The sequence below is a fragment of the Sitophilus oryzae genome, unplaced genomic scaffold (genome assembly GCF_002938485.1).
Source record: "Sitophilus oryzae breed Bouriz unplaced genomic scaffold, Soryzae_2.0 scaffold_172_pilon_pilon, whole genome shotgun sequence".
Classification (NCBI taxonomy): domain Eukaryota; kingdom Metazoa; phylum Arthropoda; class Insecta; order Coleoptera; family Curculionidae; genus Sitophilus; species Sitophilus oryzae.
In genome coordinates, this window is record NW_022146424.1 from 5330423 (window position 1) to 5349270 (window position 18848).

Below are 18848 nucleotides of genomic sequence, written 5' to 3' on the forward strand. Positions count from 1 at the left end.
GCTTATTTAATTTTTTGATTATGTAATGGGCACTTTGTTTATGCACTTGTTTCGTCGAACTGCTTGAATCCATTTTTGCTTTTGAATCCATTTTTGCAGTTTTTTAACATTTGAAATTGTCACAACGCGACGCCCAGTTAGGGTTCTTTTTCACTAAATTTTTACTACCCGAAGCAGCGTTACATCACACAAACCTCGTATACCTAAGTGTCTTATAGTCTCAATAACTGCACTATTAAAAACTAAAATACTTTAATATTATGACAAAGCCACGATTTCAATACTATTTCAATGTGACCAGCATCGGAACTGCGTTAAATACACAGCAAAAACTTCGAATTTCTGCCGTACAGGGCGCTGCAGTCCGAATTTTTAAAATCAACTGAAATGCACCAAGCCTATAGAAAGACCCTTAGGTACCTGCATTCTGTACTATAAGGTTTGTCTATTTCATATCCTTTGTAAAAGAAAATTTACATAATATTATATTAATTAAGATAATATCACCTGTCTTTACTTCACACCAAAAAAATAACAGAACAAATTTATTGTCGACTTGATAGATATCTATATTAGACCCTTTCATAAAAATCTCATGTTCAAGTCATGGAAAAGAAACTTGAATTGCACTGGTGCTGAAAATGAACTATAGTTAAACTCTCAATTCGTACAGTGGATATTTGCAACAATCTACTTTTAAAAGGTTAACAAACAACTCTAAACACTTTAAAACCTAAAATTTACAGCATCTGTCTAATTCAACAACAAACAACTTTTAAATCTTCCTATAAAATTTGCGCTGATTAAAATTCTGGACAGCTTTCTCTAGTTAAGCATCTAGTACAGGCCCGATAATAATAATAATAAAATATGCATCGCCAATATAGGACGGTCTGCAAAAAAATCGATTGTATGCAACCTGAAATGTCAATAAACTTAGGTATATATAAATAACTATACACTCTACATGGCAATTGACTCGTTGGTTCATGCAAATGAGACGTTTTTATCATTGAGTTGATTGGCTGGAATAAAATTCGTGACAGAAGAGAGTTTATAATGTTACGGATTCCGTGGGTCCACTAATTTAAACTCACGATAAAATACTTAACGAATTTATTTTCTCACTTTATACACAATTACTAACTTATAACACACAACAAACTAACTATTTATAAGATTCCTTCACCAAATTGTCCGATTTTCAATTTCCACGCGGTATATTCAAATTTCAAAAACTGTCTCAGTTGTCGATGGCTCCGGCTTATATACTCTATTGACTGCTTCTCGAAATTTCCCCAATTCTCGGAAAGCGTACTTCTTCATACCAGACAATTCTATTGTCTGATTCCCTTACTTCTCGACTTGACTAAAAGATGGCGCCTGAAAAAGTCTTTTAATTTCTGGCGGATACGTTGCGGTTGTGCAGGCAACCAGTAATACATTTTTAATTTCTGGCGGATAGGCCATTTTTCTTGACATTGCCCCCTTCTCAAATTTGATCGTCCCGATCAAGGTTTCCTGTCTGGTATCTCTTCAATCGATCCAGATGAACTACTTTCATCTTACTTCTAGGGCTGCGTTGAATCCGGTACACATCATTTATCCTCTTGATGACTGTATAAGGACCTTCCCATGCTGGAGTTAACTTTGGGGACCTTCCTTTCTTGCGCTGTGGGTTATACAACCATACCTATCGTCCTGTTGAAATCCCGTAAAATTAGCTCTGAGGTCGTAACGAGCTTTCATCCGGTCACTGGCTAGCGTAATCTTACTTCTCACGGCCTTATGAATTCCCAATAATCTTTCCTTCCTAACGAGTCTTTCGAACGACAGTCCAACGTTATCTTGTTCCATTTTTTCTCCAGATCGAGTACTTGGTCCTTGTCTAGCTGCGCAAATCTTACAACGTTGACACCATTTCTTAACATCTTCGCAATAATCCACCCAGTAAAAGCGATCTCTCAGCTTGCTCAAGGTCTTGTTTACCCCAAGATGGGCTCCAGTTTTACCACCGTGAATTTCTTCCAATACCTGGGTAACTTTCTTCATTGGTACCAGTAACTGAGTTGTTACTGTCCTGCCATCCGCACTTTCCCACGTGCGCTTTAACATCCATTCTCAATAACCAGTGAATTCCACTGAGCCCAGAGAGCTTTGAAAACGAGCCCTCTGTCCGCAATATCCTGCCACGGTGGTCTCTCGCCCTTACCTTCCTTGAGCCGTAGTATTGCTCCGATGTCTGGATCTTCCATTTGATCTTTCCTCAATTGTATCGTCGTCCATGGTTCGTCAGTTCTAAGCTTAAAATTCCTTATTCTGATAGTGCTTTCGCGATGTTTCATTTTCTTGTCCAAGGTAGCTCGTCGTCGATCTAAGTCGTTGTCGATAATTTGTACCCGTCCTACACGGCACCCAGCGGTTTTCTCTAGTTTCCCCAACACAGTCTTCTTGGTATCACCAGGTATCATCACAATTTTCGATGATCTTTCTTCCATATTTCCTGGTCTCTTCTCTTTAGATACAGAAAATTCCTCATTTCCGATTTTCAGGATGTTTCTATGGTGATCAAACGAAAACCATGTTGACTGATCACATCCATACCCATGATAAAATCATCTTTAATGTCAGCCACCAAAACGCTATGCCGAAACTTCAAATTCCCTAACTCCAATTCCATGAAAGCCTCTCCCCGTACAACGGCCATTTCCCCGTAACTGTACGTAAATACACTCTTCTTCTAAGAGGCATCATCTTCAATCCTTGTACCGAGTTAGTCCGCACCAACGATACCATAGCGCCTGTGTCCACAGTCATTCGAATTCTTCTACCATTGACCTTCCTGTTGATCACCAAACTGTCAGCGGTTTTTCCTAGACTCCCTAACGGAAAACATCCTAGGGGCTCTGTTTTCTTCAGCCAATACTCGCTCATTAGTGTTGATTTCCTGGTGCCTATGTTCTCTCGATGGTAAACGGAATCGCATTTGGACGCGGCAATCCCGTTTGATGTGGCCATTCCTGCCACATCTATAGCAACTTATGTCCTGGGATCTTCCGTAGCTCTCTGTCTGGGTGTTGTTGCTACTCTTGTTCACTAGTAACTCACATAGTTTGTCGACTTTCTTACACATCTCCTCCAAACCTCTGTGAGTGCTTTCGGGCTGTTCCTCGACCGTTACCGATCTTATCTTCGGTCTAGGGATGGCGCTAAAAGCAGCTTCGATTTCCAGCGCCCTGACCAGTGCTTCGCTGCTGGTGGAAAATCGGGATATTTGCAGCGCCCTCTGTAATTCGTTGTCCCTCAGTCCGCTGATAAAGCACTGAGCAGCGAGTTCCTCCTAAATCCTTCCGGTGCTTCTGGATATGCCAGGTGTACCAGCCGACGTAAGTCTGCTTCAAATTCCTGCAGACTTTCTCCGGACCTCTGCAGGCGTGTCTTGATCTGGGCCTGGTAAAGTTGACGTCGATGTTGATCGCCATATCTTCTGTCCAATGCAGCAACCAAGGTTTCGTATTCCTGCTGTTGGGCTGCAGGAATAGTTTGCAGCAGTTCCAGGGCAGGGCCGCGCAGCGCGATGACAAGTGCCGCTGCCTTCTCCTGGTCAGTCCATCCGTTGGCAGCGGCGGCTGCCTCAAACTGACGGTGGTACATTGTCCATGTCGTTTGTCCATCGTAGGTCGGGGCCTTAAGGTTCGCTGTTCCAAAGACGCCAGGTGTCCTTACTTGTACCTTGGTCTTCTGTAGGTCCATCTCTAATTTTTCCATTTTCTGCTGAAGGCGCTCCTCCAGATCTTCTACGACTTCTTGGAAGTGGGTTTCTTGTCTTCGTTCCGAATTTTCGATACTCTGTTGAATACGGTCCTGCTCTTCTTGTTTGTCTTGTTCTCGCTGAATTTTTAAATCTTCTAAAATTTTCTCAAGCCGGTCCTGTTCTTCTTGTTTGTCTTGTTGTCGTTGAATTTTCCAATCTTCGAAAATTTTCTCAAGCCGGTCCTGTTCTTCTTGTTTTCTCTACGATGTCGCTCCTCGAAACGAATTTCCAAATTACCCAACATTTTCTCAAGCCGGTCCTGTTCTTCTTGACGTCGTAATTTTTCCTCTTCCTTATCTTTACGTAGTCTTTCTTGTTCTTCAGCTTTCTCTCTTCTCATATTCTCCATAAAATCGCCCAATAGTTTGCTTACTTCCTCCATTTTCCTCGCTTGCTGTCTCGTACCAACCATAAAAATTCCCAAATTCGGTGTAAAAATCGTCCAATCCACTTAATTTCTTCTTAAAATCCTCTTGAATCCCACTTCTGACACCAATTGTTCGGATTCCGTGGGTCCACTAATTTAAACTCACGATAAAATACTTAACGAATTTATTTTCTCACTTTATACACAATTACTAACTTATAACACACAACAAACTAACTATTTATAAGATTCCTTCACCAAATTGTCCGATTTTCAATTTCCACGCGGTATATTCAAATTTCAAAAACTGTCTCAGTTGTCGATGGCTCCGGCTTATATACTCTATTGACTGCTTCTCGAAATTTCCCCAATTCTCGGAAAGCGTACTTCTTCATACCAGACAATTCTATTGTCTGATTCCCTTACTTCTCGACTTGACTAAAAGATGGCGCCTGAAAAAGTCTTTTAATTTCTGGCGGATACGTTGCGGTTGTGCAGGCAACCAGTAATACATTTTTAATTTCTGGCGGATAGGCCATTTTTCTTGACAATAATAAAGCCAACCATCCGAAAATGGAAAACGTTTAATTTGCTGGGCTTGTATCAATCAGATTCGTTATTTTGGGTGACAAGATTTCATACACTGAAAAAAAAGGTGTACTAATATGGATTAAGATATTCTCCTGAATTCAAAAGTAATGGGAATCCAAATTCCTCAATGAACTCGAAGGAAAAATGTGTTTTCTCTGTTTAGAGTTGATTCCATAAATAATGTAAACGTTATTTCTGTAAGAGAAATTAGCTGCAGAATGTTTAGGAGAGAAGTTAATCACCGCGAACTTACAGATCTATTGTGTTTTTCTTTCTTGAGTTATAACGAGCTATAACTTATCATACAGTCTCCAGACTTCAACAAAAGCCAGTATCTGAGACGGCTCTATATAGGCCAGCTCTTCATCCTCGACATCAGCCGTACCAAAGTTCATGGCACGAACGGTCGTCGTCTCGGCGCACTCAGTGATAAGGTGTTCTGGTGTTTTCCCATTTTCACCACAGAATATGCATTCGCCGTTATTTCTCAGCTTCAGCCTACTGAGGTGTTCGTTGAGGGGACAGTCCAAAATTGACAATCCAAAAAACCCCATGACAATCCAAAGATTGTTTTTATTTAAATCAAGGAAAACCTTTGATTCTTTTCGGTCGTAAGTTCTAAGGAAGTTTTTCGTGTGTCTTAGACCGTTGGTCGACACCCATTCCAGGTTACGGATGGAGCCAATACTCCTATCCCTGTCCCTGCTTTGGTTTTGGAAGCATCAGTATACCATATTATAGCATGGTCTTTTACATGCTGAGCAAACGTTTCTTCCTTGAAATCCTTTTTATTACTCTATACTACAGTGAGGTGTTTCTCAAACTTAGTTACAGTACTGTTTCCGTCAATGACCATTCTAATCATTGTCGCATTGGTATAACTACCGACAACAATGTGCAGTGGCGTTAGGTCTAGACTGACCTCCATTGCTGCTGTTGGACATGTTCTCATGATACCTGTGATGCATGCCAGTCTCTGTACTTTGCACAGGTTTTGCCTTGCTGTACGTTGCTCTAATTTTGTGTACCAATCAACTGCTCCATAGGTAATCATGGGTCTTACTATCAAGGTATACATCCAGCGCAAAATGTTAGAATCGCAGCCCCACCTCTTTCCCGCCAGTCTTCTGCATATCATGAGAGCCTTTGTGACTTTACTGGTAATGTTCTTAATATGCCTAAGTTTACTGTCCAGGGTTATTTGCAGATATTTCACTTCCTATAATGGCTGCCTGAGATACCAATGCTCGTGTTTGAATTTGTAGCACCCTGTATACGGCAATGATTTCAAATCTTGTAGGATTTCAATTTTTGTAGGACAAAACATAATAAAATTTACTATTTATCAATTTTTTTCTAACATTTCATTTATTTTTCTCATTGTATGATGATTTACGAAAATAAATCCAACTATCTTAATTAAGATCACGATTTTTTATCAATCGATAGGCGAAAGTGGACACTCCACTTTTTTGTATGGATATGTATCGCGTTTTTTTTTCTCAAAAACGCCTCAAGAAACACTGAACTCGAGACAGAATGAAAGAAATGCTTATACATTCTTGTCTCTTTTAGTTGGTAGCAGCTCTGGACTATTATAATTTAATAATAAAATACCTACAACTTTTCCTTTCGCCATTGTCGTCATATCAGACATCATTAATCACGTGATTGAAATCAGTTTTCTTTTTGATTGTGTTTGTTAGGGGCGTATAGGAGGTACAAGTTGATTATAGTTAGATAAGCACCTAATTGTAATGTTTATTATTATATTTAAAAAACCATTTGCATTCACACAATTCATACTTTAAAAATAAATACTAATAATATTTGAATTGTATATGTTACGGTTAAGGTTATTAACCGGTTAATGTCGACATTACCCGGTTAATCTCGAGGATAACACACAACAAAACAACCAAAAACATAACCTAACCCAAACACTAACACGTTAATGTCGATATTAACCGGATATCGGACTTTAACCGTAACATATACAGGGTGAGTTTCCTACGATGTTCTCTATGGGTATCTCGGAAACTACTGGAGATAGAGAGTCGGTTAAATGGGAAAAGAATTGCAGTTTTGTGAGGTCATAAATATGCGGCTTTCAGATTTTTTAAAAAGTTCATGGCTTACTAGATATTTCGAAAAAAACAAATTTCGGCTATTTTAAAAATTGCCCCTAATTCCATTGTAAGCTATTTTAGACAAAAAGTTTTCAGATAAAAGTTGTAGATAATCACATCCCTAATGAGATTGTGTCCTCCGTTTTTTTTTCTAAAGCCTGTCATTTTTGACATATGACACAAACATATGTTTTTTTAAATGGAAACCATAGTTGGCCATGACTTCATAAAAAGCGCCATTTTTTAAGCTTTTTAGCGATATAAGCTATAATATATTTTCTTCGAAAAATTACTGAGTTATAGCCAATTCTTATAATTTTTAAACAATTTCACTTAGTTAGCCATGATGACTTTAAAAATAGTTACTGTCACTAGAAAATTGTTATGGCGACACCAGGCACCTTTTTTATTTAAAAATCGTTTTTTATTCAAAATCTGAGCTAGATAGGTATAGGAAACCCTAATATAGTTTGAGAGAGCATTTAAATATGCTTCGATTTGTTTAAAAAAATACAGGGCGTTGTATTTGAAATAACAAAGTTTTTATGTAAAATAAATCCTTAAAATAGATCAGCAATTTTTGATACCCCTGTATAAATTTAAGGAAGCAATAATATTTTTCAGGAAAGTTTATTTCTCTACCTTTAAACATAGCACAACAAATAATTCTGAAATGTAATGTACAGGGTGTTAATAATCTATTCTATTGTTGCATGCATATTTAAATACCTTTAAATATCTCAAAAACCAAAGATTTTAAACATATTTAACCCTTATAATAAATACTTTTTTTGGGCTCAAGAATCCAAAAATGAAATAAAATACTGGGTGTTCCATAAGAAAAAATATAACTTTGGTATGGATCTTAGTTCTGAAACACCCTGTATATTTCAAAATAATTTTAAATTGTGCACATTGCCTCCCCACATATACCTATAAAATATTTTGTTTTTACATCTTTCCGTTTTCGTATAATCAACCGAGGCGAATGAGGTGCGCCACCCTGTATGTGCTATAAATAAAATTTATGAATTATCAAAACGTTATTAAATAAACATAAAAAATATACTATGCTATAAAATATTTCAAAACTGTAAATAATTCTCATATATAAATTAACATTAATTTAGTATTTAACAACATCCTTTTACATTACCATACAAATAACTATTGCAATTTTTATTTACTATACTATTTTATAAATAAATAAACCAACGAATTAACTGTAGTTAAAGGTCAGTTTACAGAAAATTATCACCTCACTTTTAATGAAAATATATTATACATATAAATTAAAACAAAGTTTATTTATTTACAAGTCTTAAAATGTTATCAATACTACTGAGAAAGGTTTACAAATAGAAAATTCAATAAAATATCAATGAAAAAAAAAGAACCAAGGAAGGAGCATATAAAAAAAGTAGTGCATGAGTAGCAATATGAATTGGAGATAACAACAAGAGGTTAGAACACAAACCTCATATTAAAGTTTGAAGAAATTAATGTTTTAGTTATTATTCTAGCGTGTACCAGCGACTTCGTTCGCGTCGAATTAATCATTTGTAATGGGGATTAGAATTAGAATTAGAATAAGTGGGAGGGGGGTTAATCTCTGCGACCTTAGAGATCTATTGTGTCCCCCTTTCTTCAGTTATAACTCATCATACAGTCCCAGGACTTCCTACGGAGACCCGTGTCCCTCACAGTCAACGGTAGCTTGTGTCGCCTGTTGAACATGAATGTTGGGTTTAGAGGTAGGAGGTAGGCTCCCGACCCTTGGAGGAGGTGGTAGCTTGTATGCCACTTGAGGATGGTCTCACGCAAGTGTCAGCCACCTCTCCTGTAGTTCTCTTTGGGTTTGGCCCCTTGGAAATTTCATTGTTACTGTTCCCAGTGTCGCTAGGGGGTTTCCCCACAGCTTCACCGGTGATGTTTGTATTACTATTATTATCAGATCTCATAGTGTTCCTATGAGTCGCTAGGGACAGTCGGTCCACTTCTACAGAGCCCCGCATGTAGAAGTAAGGGGTAAAATACAATGGGGTACCCCCGGTGCCCCAAGGTTGAGGCTGTCCGTAGCCCCGCCCGGTATCGTTATATGTCTTGGTGCAATTCCCTGGCCACCACACTACAGTCAGGGACAAGACGATGAGTGAGATGCTTCTTAGACCAAGCCAAGTGCTAGAGGGGATTCCCCCCAGCACCTGACCAGGAGCTTCCCCACCAACGACAAGGTCTTGCATCTCCTAGGGGAAGAGCATCTCCTAGGGGAAGGCTGTATAATATATTATGTAATGGGGATATTATATGTAATGGGGATGATAAAGCAAAGCAAGAATTTCCATTAACATACAAACTGGATAAAATTTTCTCACATTTATGTCAGCATGAGAAAAACAATATGGCGATATTATTATATAACTTGGTAATATTTGAGGGATAGTTTCATCTCGTGGAATTTGACTTTGGAAAAATCCGTTTGCCAAAAATAAGTTTTTTACGTCAATCTGTTTAAGCAGAATGTGGTTAAGAAATTACCCAACTTTTTGGAACACCCTGTATGATTTTTTAAAAAATTTCAAAATATGTAAAAAAACAAATAAACTATGCTTGTCCAAGCGTTTTCCCGAAATACTAACCGTTTTTTCAATAACAAATATTGTAATATTTGAGGGGCGTTTCCACCCTCTTGGAATTTGAGATTCTAGAACCTCTACACCCCACAGTCAATCCGTTTGCCAAAAATCAGCTTTAAACGTCAAGCAGTTTAAGCAGAATCGTGATTACTCAATGGTCATATTTTATGAAACACCCTGTATAAATTTATAAAAAGTCTTAAAATATATAAAACAACAAAATAAAATATACGTGTTTAAGAGTTTTTCCGAAAAACTCACCGGTTTTTAAATAAAAAATATTTTAATATTTGAGGGATAGTTTCACCCCCTTAGAATAATTCGAGTTTCGAAAAATCCCTTCTTATCGAACCTCTACACCCTAAAGTCAATCTGTTTTCCAAAAATCAGCTTTTTACGTCAAGCGCTTTAAGCAGGATCGTGATTAATCAATGACCAGATTTTTCGAAACACCCTGTACACATTTTTAAAAAATCTGAAAATATGTAAAAAAACAAAATAAAATATGCGTGTTTAAGCGTTTTTCGGAAACTTGACCGTTTTTTAAATAAAAAATATTGTAATATTCGAGGGGTGGTTTCACCCTCTTGGAACTGAAATTTCGAAAAATCCCTTCTTATCGAACCTCTACACCCTAGAATCAACCTGTATGCCAAAATTGAGCTTCTTACGTTGAGTGGTTTGAGCAGGATCGTGTTTAATCAGTATGTCAGTCACTTAAGGATTTTATATATTAGTATAGATTAATCATAAACCGTAAAGCGGCGTTTAGAACATCAAAATTAGTAAAACAAATTAGTGGTTTCAATTACAATTTATACTTAAAAGTGTACGATCATTCACAACGTCTAAAACGATTCAATTAAAATTAATAGAATATCCTAGACCTATCCTTGTGGTAGTCAGTTGTATATATAGAAAAAGCCTAATAATTAGCTTATAAAACAACAAACTTTTCATTTCTAACTACAATTTATCTTGGCAGATGATAATCAAACGCCAAAATGATATTAATCGCAAATTTTGAAGTGCAATAATTATAGTAGAAAAAGTTAAGAGTTTGTTAACTTTTTCTACTAATTGAAAATTATTACCACGAATTTAACCCCTAATTAAAGGAACAAACTTCTACACTAATTCAAACCACTAATTTATCCATTTAATTTCGAGGTTCTACCCTAAACAAGTCATTTAATATATTTTTTTTATTTTTCTAAACAAAGTAAAGATTTCAGTTAACGTCTCCTTTTTGCTGCCAGGGCTAATCTAGACGGGGACTACTTTGTTTACGCGGAATCCGAACCGCGGTCCTCATCAATTGATGCTCAGTTTAGTTACACTGTGGTTCAAATTATTATAATTTATAACATTTAAATCTTATACAATATAATGATATTTATATAATTTTAAGTGCCATAAAAAGTAAATTATATTAAATGAATTCATTGGCATCCGCAAAAATGAAGAATGTAGTTTTCATTTTTTTCCACACTGTTTATCTTTTATTTTAAATTTTTAACAAACGTGGCCGAATGTGGCGATAAAATTTATAGAATCACTACTTTAACAGTTGCTTTTTTTAGTCAAATTAATCCGAGACCAAAGCTCGGTAAAACTTTTTTGTTCTAGTCTGATTAAAGTAAGAAGTAAAGTAATTTTATTAGAAATAGATTCAAACTAAACTGCATCAAAGGCACGGTATATTTTGGCAAAATGATTTTTACTTTTAATACCCATGGATAAACGAAATAGTTCCTGGGTAATACCGATTTTTAGGAATTAAAAGAAGAGCTGTAAAGTATTACTTGTTTTCGCTTTATTTTTGCGCGTTTCGTATATTAAGAAAATTGTCAAAAAGGAGGTGTTTGGTTTGGTTTCAATTCAAAACTAGTAATTAAATTAAAAAAGTAATATTATTATATTGTCTTTGAACTAACTCGATGTAAGATAGGATAATTTAAACCCGATTTAACACCCCCTTTTTTTGTTTTTTTTTCCATTGCCGAAACCACTGTGGGCCGTTGCCCTATTTTCTTCTAAACAAAGAAGGTAGTTATGTAGTTTGTATTAAAATTTATCGAAATTTTTACTCAGTTTAAATCAACTTAAGTACCTTAATAAGAAAACAATTTATTATAATAAACGTATCAAGCAATCTGTCACATTCTACGACCATTGACATTTAATTACAAGGCAAATATGAAACATAATAAAACAATAATTAAAAAGAAAGGATTTAATTGACTAAATGAGCCGTATAAATGTCAAAAGATTTATCAAAACTGCGACCTTCGCAAACAACAATATATCAAACAAAACGACTTAAACAATAGTCGAATCTAAAGTATAAACTCATTTAAAGATGGCCGAAGATGAGAATGCAAATTGTCCTTAACATTTTCACTATCCAAGATATTAAAACGGTTTGCGCAACCTTCTGCTAAACGTATAAAACGGCAGAGATGACACCAGATGGTTACGTAAGTATGGAATGATAATAATTATTAAGAAAACAACTCTCCACAAGCATAAATAATAATAAGAAATAATGCAGTCACATAAGGTAGCAGAATGTTAACAAACGAAGAAATCTGTTCTAACAACTATTAAAGAATGGATATTTTGATTTCTATAATAATAAGTATCTACAGGGTGGTCGGAAACTTGGGCAACGTATTCTGCAGATAAAAATAAGCAAGAAAGTTGTGACACATGTTGCAGAAATTTCATTTGTCCGTACCTGTATAAAACTACTGAGTGAAGAAATATATATTTTTGTGATTTTTTACGTAAAAAGTGTTTCTTGGTAAAAATCGCTAGGAGCAACTGTTCTGAAGATATTTAGAATGGAAGTAGTCAATACATGTCATTATTGACAAAAAAATAAACATGTTGAGTAGATAGTTATAGTCTAAGAGCTAGCAACGTTTTCGAGAAAGTATTTTAAGACGTCTGGCTCTTTGATATATCTTTTACTATGCTCTCTGGAACAGCATGCGGCCCGTCGCGTCGGGCTGCCGATACAAGTTGCGTTCACTACTGTGCATCGGAAGAAGATCCTATATTTTTTATTAATTTAGTCCTATAAATTCTAGTATTGAATATAAATCGATCATGTCTCCATAGCACAGTGCGTAGAGTTTCCGACCACGAACCGATGATTCAGAGTTCGAATCCTGGTCAGGTCAAAGACTTTTTTATTTTATTTTCGTTTATATTCTGATAGTAAAGTATTAAATATTTGTTTTTATTTAATTACCAGAATTATTTAATATTTTACTCTCAGAATATAAACGAAAATAAAATAAAAAAGTCTTTGACCTGACCAGGATTCGAACTCTGAATCATCGGTTCGTGGTCGAAAACTCTACGCACTAGCGCTATGGAGACATGTTCGATTTATTTTCAATACTAGACTAATAAAAATATAGGATCTTCTTTCAATGCGCAGTAGGGAACGCAACGTTTACCGGCAGCCAGACGGGCCGCATGCTGTTCTAAAGAGCATAGTAAAAGATATATCAAAGAGCCAGACGTCCTAAAATACTTGATTTTCCGACGTTGCTAGCTCTCGTACTATTATTTGACTGAAATTATAAATTTGAGAACTTTTTATTTTTCTTCGAAAAAATTATGATAAAACAGTTTCTGATGAACTTTCGGCACAAAAACATTTCAGATTTATGATATCAGTCTAACAACTATTTAGTCAACATGTTTATTTATGTCAATGATGACAGGTAATGATTCGATTCTAAATATGTCGAGAACCATTATTACTCGTAGCGACTTTTACCAAGAGATTTTTTTACGTAAAAAACGTGGTAACTTTATATTTTTTTACTCGGTAGTTTTATACAGGTTACGGACGAAAAGTTATTATTCTTCAACCCAATTAAAAAATATGTAGGTGGCGCCCTCTACGAGTAGGAGTCATATTGACATCAAAATCAAATTTATCATGTCCCAGACACCAATTTTCATCCAAATATTGACGTATTGACGTTACTTCAGAAAATATTTTGAAGAAATCGAAATAAATATTTTTATCTGCACAATATGCTTAGTTTTCGGAATACAGCTTGGACCACCCTGTATAATAATTTATTAGAACCTTGTCGTTAGTATTATCATAATTTGAGATTGTTTTTTCAGGTATATTATATGAAATTCTACTCGGAACACCATATTTGCAAACCGTAAAACATCCCAAAACACAATTGTTTTCAGAGGCTATAAAATTGTATATTTCTCGCCTAAAAACATATCAGAAGAGTCGATCTGTGCCAATTTGGTAATCTCATGTGAAATGCGGCGTGTAATTTACCCATTACGACTCATTACGTTGCTTTCTGACAGATGTAGACAAGAGATACGAGAGATCTGAGAAAGACGGTGTTGCCAGCTGCATATGCAGACCTGGGGCGCTATTCTGTAAAATCGTCGGTATCGGTAAGTTACGACAGCTCTCGATACGTATTTGTATATAGTAAAAATGTGTTAATCGTTGTTGTCATAGTTACCGATCGGTCCTATGGCAGATATCGCAAATTTGTACCGACGAAAATCGGTATCTCTACCGTGCCCTTGTCAACCTCACGGTAGAGATACCGAGAGTCGTCGGTACAAATTTGCGATATCTGTCATAGGGCCGATCGGCAACTATGACAACAACAATCAAAGCTGTCGTAACTTACAGATACCGACAATTTCACAGAATAGTATTTCCTATGGCAGATATCGCAAATTTGTACCGACGAAAATCGGTATCTCTACCGTGCCCTTGTCAACCTCACGGTAGAGATACCGAGAGTCGTCGGTACAAATTTGAGATATCTGTCATAGGGCCGATCGGTAACTATGACAACAACAATCAACACGACGCTCATTGGCCGTACGTACCGATAGCTGTCGGTAACTTGCCGATACCGACGATTGTACAGAATAGCGCCCCTGGCATTGTAAACTAATTGAATTGGAAAAGGAATTGACCTCAAATCCAAGGAGGCAATAGAGAAAGAGGGATATATTCTCTATTATAGATTCGGGACAACACCGGTATCTCCTCAGAGAGGAACCAAGTTAAAGAGGTGGAGAAACTCACCGATTCCTCAGCTGGAGAGCAGAAGCTCATCGACTATGAAGAGCACGGAAGGCCAAACCCCAACCGTAGAAGGGTGTATACCCTCGGAGAAGGAACATCTGTTGTCACAGGAGGATGGGAAATGCCCTGTCCCTCTTATAGTTCAATAAAATAGGCCTTCAAATACGAAATTTTAGTACAAACGAATTGTGAAAGATTTTTTTTTAAATTCACCCCAGGGAAGGGGTGAAATAAATAAATAAAATTATTTTTAATTTGTTGAGCTTCTTTAGGCATTCTTTGACCAACTTCGAATTGATGGTTACCGAGTTGATCGCTTTTAGTTCTGCTTGACTATCGGATAAGATGGATATATCCTGTTTGCGATAGTTCCTATCTTAAATAAATTGTACGCATCTTTCGATAGCATAGACTTAGATGCTGGGGGAGGTGCCATTATTTATTTTAGTACGTATAGATAAATATTTTCAAAATGTCTTTGAATCTGACTATTATAAAATCTGGCAACTCTGTACAAAAATGAAATTTTCGTAACGATAATTTCAGGATAGTCTTAGGAGAGAGCCACTAATTTTACTCTTAAAAAAACTCTCATCGTGATATATTAATTGATTAAAAGGTGTTTTTTCTTCTTGTAACACACGCTAATATTATTTTTGGGGTTATTACATACGGCTGATTTGTCAGAGGTAATTACGTAACCTGTTTAATTAAAATGTTTTCGATATCAAGTTGATTTTTATATGACGGAAACGAACAGTGGAGTGAAAGATGTCGGCGATAAGCGTTTCAATTAAACAGTCAGTTCGATGAGTTTCATCAAATTATCGGTAGTATTTTAATTAAAATGTCTACTTATTTATGCATATATAAACATTAATTGAATCAATTTATTATGTTTTAGCATATAATAATAATATTTAACATTATACAATGCAAATATTATAACAAATGATCGAAAAAAAACGGCGTCAAAGACGGCTGTTGAATGAAAATCAATCGATGATAATTTTAGCGAGGTCAAGCCCTATACATCATTACTTGGCATATACTTCTTTATTTTTTAATGGCGCTTATTGCAGTTGGCCATAGGAAGGTTGTAATTTATTTTTATATTGAATAAAAATTATTTTTAAATGATTTTTAAATTCGAGAAAACATTATTTTTTGGAAATTGATTTGTGTGTCTATCTAAAAAACTTTCTATCCTTTTTTGATCTTTCTATAATCAGTGTTAATTTTACTTTGAAATATTTATATATAATTTGCAATGTTTGTAATTGTTTAAAAATTTATTTGTAACTGTTGAAAAAAAAAACCACAAAAAGTATAATTTTTTACTCCTACTAAAATAATATACTATTTTCTAAATGGGACACCTTGTATATTAGTATTAGCATTACTACAGAGGGGTCCGAAGTGCCGGGTCCATCCCAGGTACTGTTGGATACCCCCCCCCCCAAAAAATAATCTAGTGAATTTTGACTTTGAAGTATAACTCTCGCTAAATATTAATTTTTATTTGCTTGTGATGTAGTGAAAATGACCTTTTCTAGTTTTGTTCAGTTAATATTATTTTGTTTTGTTCAAAAAATGTCTGTTAGTCTTTTTTACAAAATTTGCCAAAAATATCAATAAATTTGATAGAGAAATCCATGTCAACGTTTTATTAGAAAATATGTTAATTTTTTGATATTATTCTTCATTTTTTAAAAAAGAAAAACCGTAGTCTTCCCCAGCATGAATTGCTAGTTACGCTAATGTATAATGTATAGTGTGTATTAGATGTGTATTATAGAATATTAGATGTGTATTAACGCATTTTTTCTAATTTCAAAAATATGTACCGGGTGTCTCACTAAGAATAGCTCTCGGCTGTATCTCGGAAAGTATTAGCTAGTAGAGGCTGCGGAAAAAAATATTTATAACTCAAAAGGCTATGAGAAATTGCTGGAAATTATTTTCAAGTTTGTAGAACGACCACTAGGGGGCGCAACTGCAACAAAAAATAAGAAAATGGAGTTTTTACACAATTTTGCCTAGATAAGGTGTACTATAAGTAATAGCTTCGTAATCTCCAGTACATTTTCAATATTTTTTGTTAGAGCCATTTTCCTCTATCTACCAAAATAAAGTGGTGGGAGAAGGTTAGATCTGTTTTTATTTAAATATTAATAACTCTGGACTGAATGATCGGAATCCAACAAGCAGGGCTAGTTTAAAAGAGCGTTTCTTACTCTATATTATACCATATAAACAATAATAATAAGCTTTTGAACATAGACGCTAGGGGGCGTTGTCTTACAATTTAACTAAAATTGCGCGTTTTTTCAAAAAAATTAAATACAATAGTATATGTAATTTTAGCTGATCGGAAAGAGTAGAAAAAGCTTAAAAAGTCAGCGAAAACCGCATCTTGATATCTTCTTTCAAACCGAAGATATTAGCAGAATTATTATAATAAATACTGTGCGCCCCCTATCTCATAGCCTCTTTAGTCATAAATATTTTTTCCGCAGCCCCTACGGCTAATACTTTCCGAGATACAGCCGAGAGCTGTTCTTAGTGGGACACCCTGTATATTACACATATTAATTCTTATTAATACTTTTATTTAAATTTGATAAAAATGTTTAAAAACAGTATCATTGGTAAAACTTAAAATACATATAGCCAAAAACAGAGCTAACTTATTAATCATTGTTAAGCAAAAGAAATTTTTAAATAATAAAAAAATACGTTGTTTTAGGAAATATTAACTTTATATTTTAATCATAATTAATATTAAAAAAATTAGTAATCTCATTTTTTTTCGTAAAATATTCATTCCATATTTTTTAATGTCATATTTGATGCAAGAGCATGAGGCTACTTTTTTATTATACATATTTTTAAAGTAGGTACATTTCTTTACACTATAATACAGGGTGAATCTTAAATACATAAGTGCACGTATTTTCAGGGCTAATATATCTCGATAACAGAAACATATTTTCTCTTTGTCGTTTCTAAAATAAGTCCAAAATTTCCGAGTTATTTTACTTAGAAAATTAAAAATTAAATGATTTTTTGCTTAAATTTTGAAAACCACTGGATTTTTTCTGTGACCATATAACCAACCAATCATGTTTTTTAACTGACTAAAGAATTTTCCAATTAAAAAATTGAAAAATAAAAAATTTTCATTCTTTTTTCGGGAAAAAACATAAGGACTTATGAATATGTGCACTTATTTAAGACTCACCCTATATAATATAAAATTAAATATAAAAAGCGTTAAAAATCATAAGTACATTTGGCTCAATTTAACTTCTTATATAAATAGAATTCTTTTTAATTTGTCACCGACTATTTTACCCCATTTGACGTCACCTGTTCCTCCCTACATCCCTTCCACTCATCCCAAATACGTCGTCACGTTAAAAAAAATCACTCACAAACTAATCCATCACCCCCGATGTACTTACAATAAGGAAAAAAGTAATATAAACTCTCAAACTGTTGTTGTGTCCTCTATCTGGTCGCTCTGCACACCGCGAAATTTTTCACTTGTCCACTCGCGCTACTCGTTTTTTTTATGTTCGCGTCTTTATCGATCGACGTACGTCGAAAATTCAGGGGGTACTGAATCTGGCGATTCGGGATGATCGGTTTTTATACGCGACTCATCTTGTTCTTCGATTGAGATAAACGTGTGTGTGTTTTTTAGACTCGCGATTCGGCCGTGCGTCCGATACGTTCCACCACTTTGTCGGCCGCGGCGGAGGCTGCGATATGTCGCGAACGTGTGTGGGATTCCTTGGCGCGTCATCCGGCGAGGACGTTTCGTATCAAGTTTAATAGACGAGGATTCTCAGGAGGATTAATAGCCTAAGAGCTGACGACATATTTAAAGAACATATTTTAGGCAACCTAGAATAACTAAAAATGTATAGTTTATTAACTGGTGAACCCAGAATCCTAAGTCTGGCTGGGGGGTTGGGGGTATTTTGCTACTGCGCAACCCATAACATTTTCAAAAAAATAAATCCAAAAAACATTCTTTAGGCAACTTGAAATTTGTTTATTCTTAAATTTTAGCATTTATTTAACCTAGAAATAAGTATGCCAGACTTCTTTTTCGGGTTTAAAGTGTAACCAGACCATTCCCAATATGTTTAATTATTATACCTGGGAAACATACGTTAGGCATTCTAAAATTTTTACA

At 35.3% G+C, this 18848-nt stretch overlaps 1 protein-coding gene across 8 annotated transcripts in view; it reads right to left on the reverse strand.

Moving 5' to 3' along the window:
* The window catches only part of LOC115881677 (mucin-5AC), a 123242-nt gene extending 104851 nt beyond the window's left edge, over window positions 1-18391 (reverse strand). For 2 of the 8 annotated variants that reach the window (XM_030899256.1, XM_030899255.1), the window contains exon 1: window positions 18109-18391. The gene's annotated coding sequence lies outside the window, so the exon portion shown is untranslated. The remainder of the gene's footprint in view (window positions 1-18108) is intronic. The other 6 variants (XM_030899260.1, XM_030899259.1, XM_030899262.1 and 3 more) reach the window with 4 other exon arrangements.
* Between the last annotated feature and the right edge of the window lie 457 nt (window positions 18392-18848).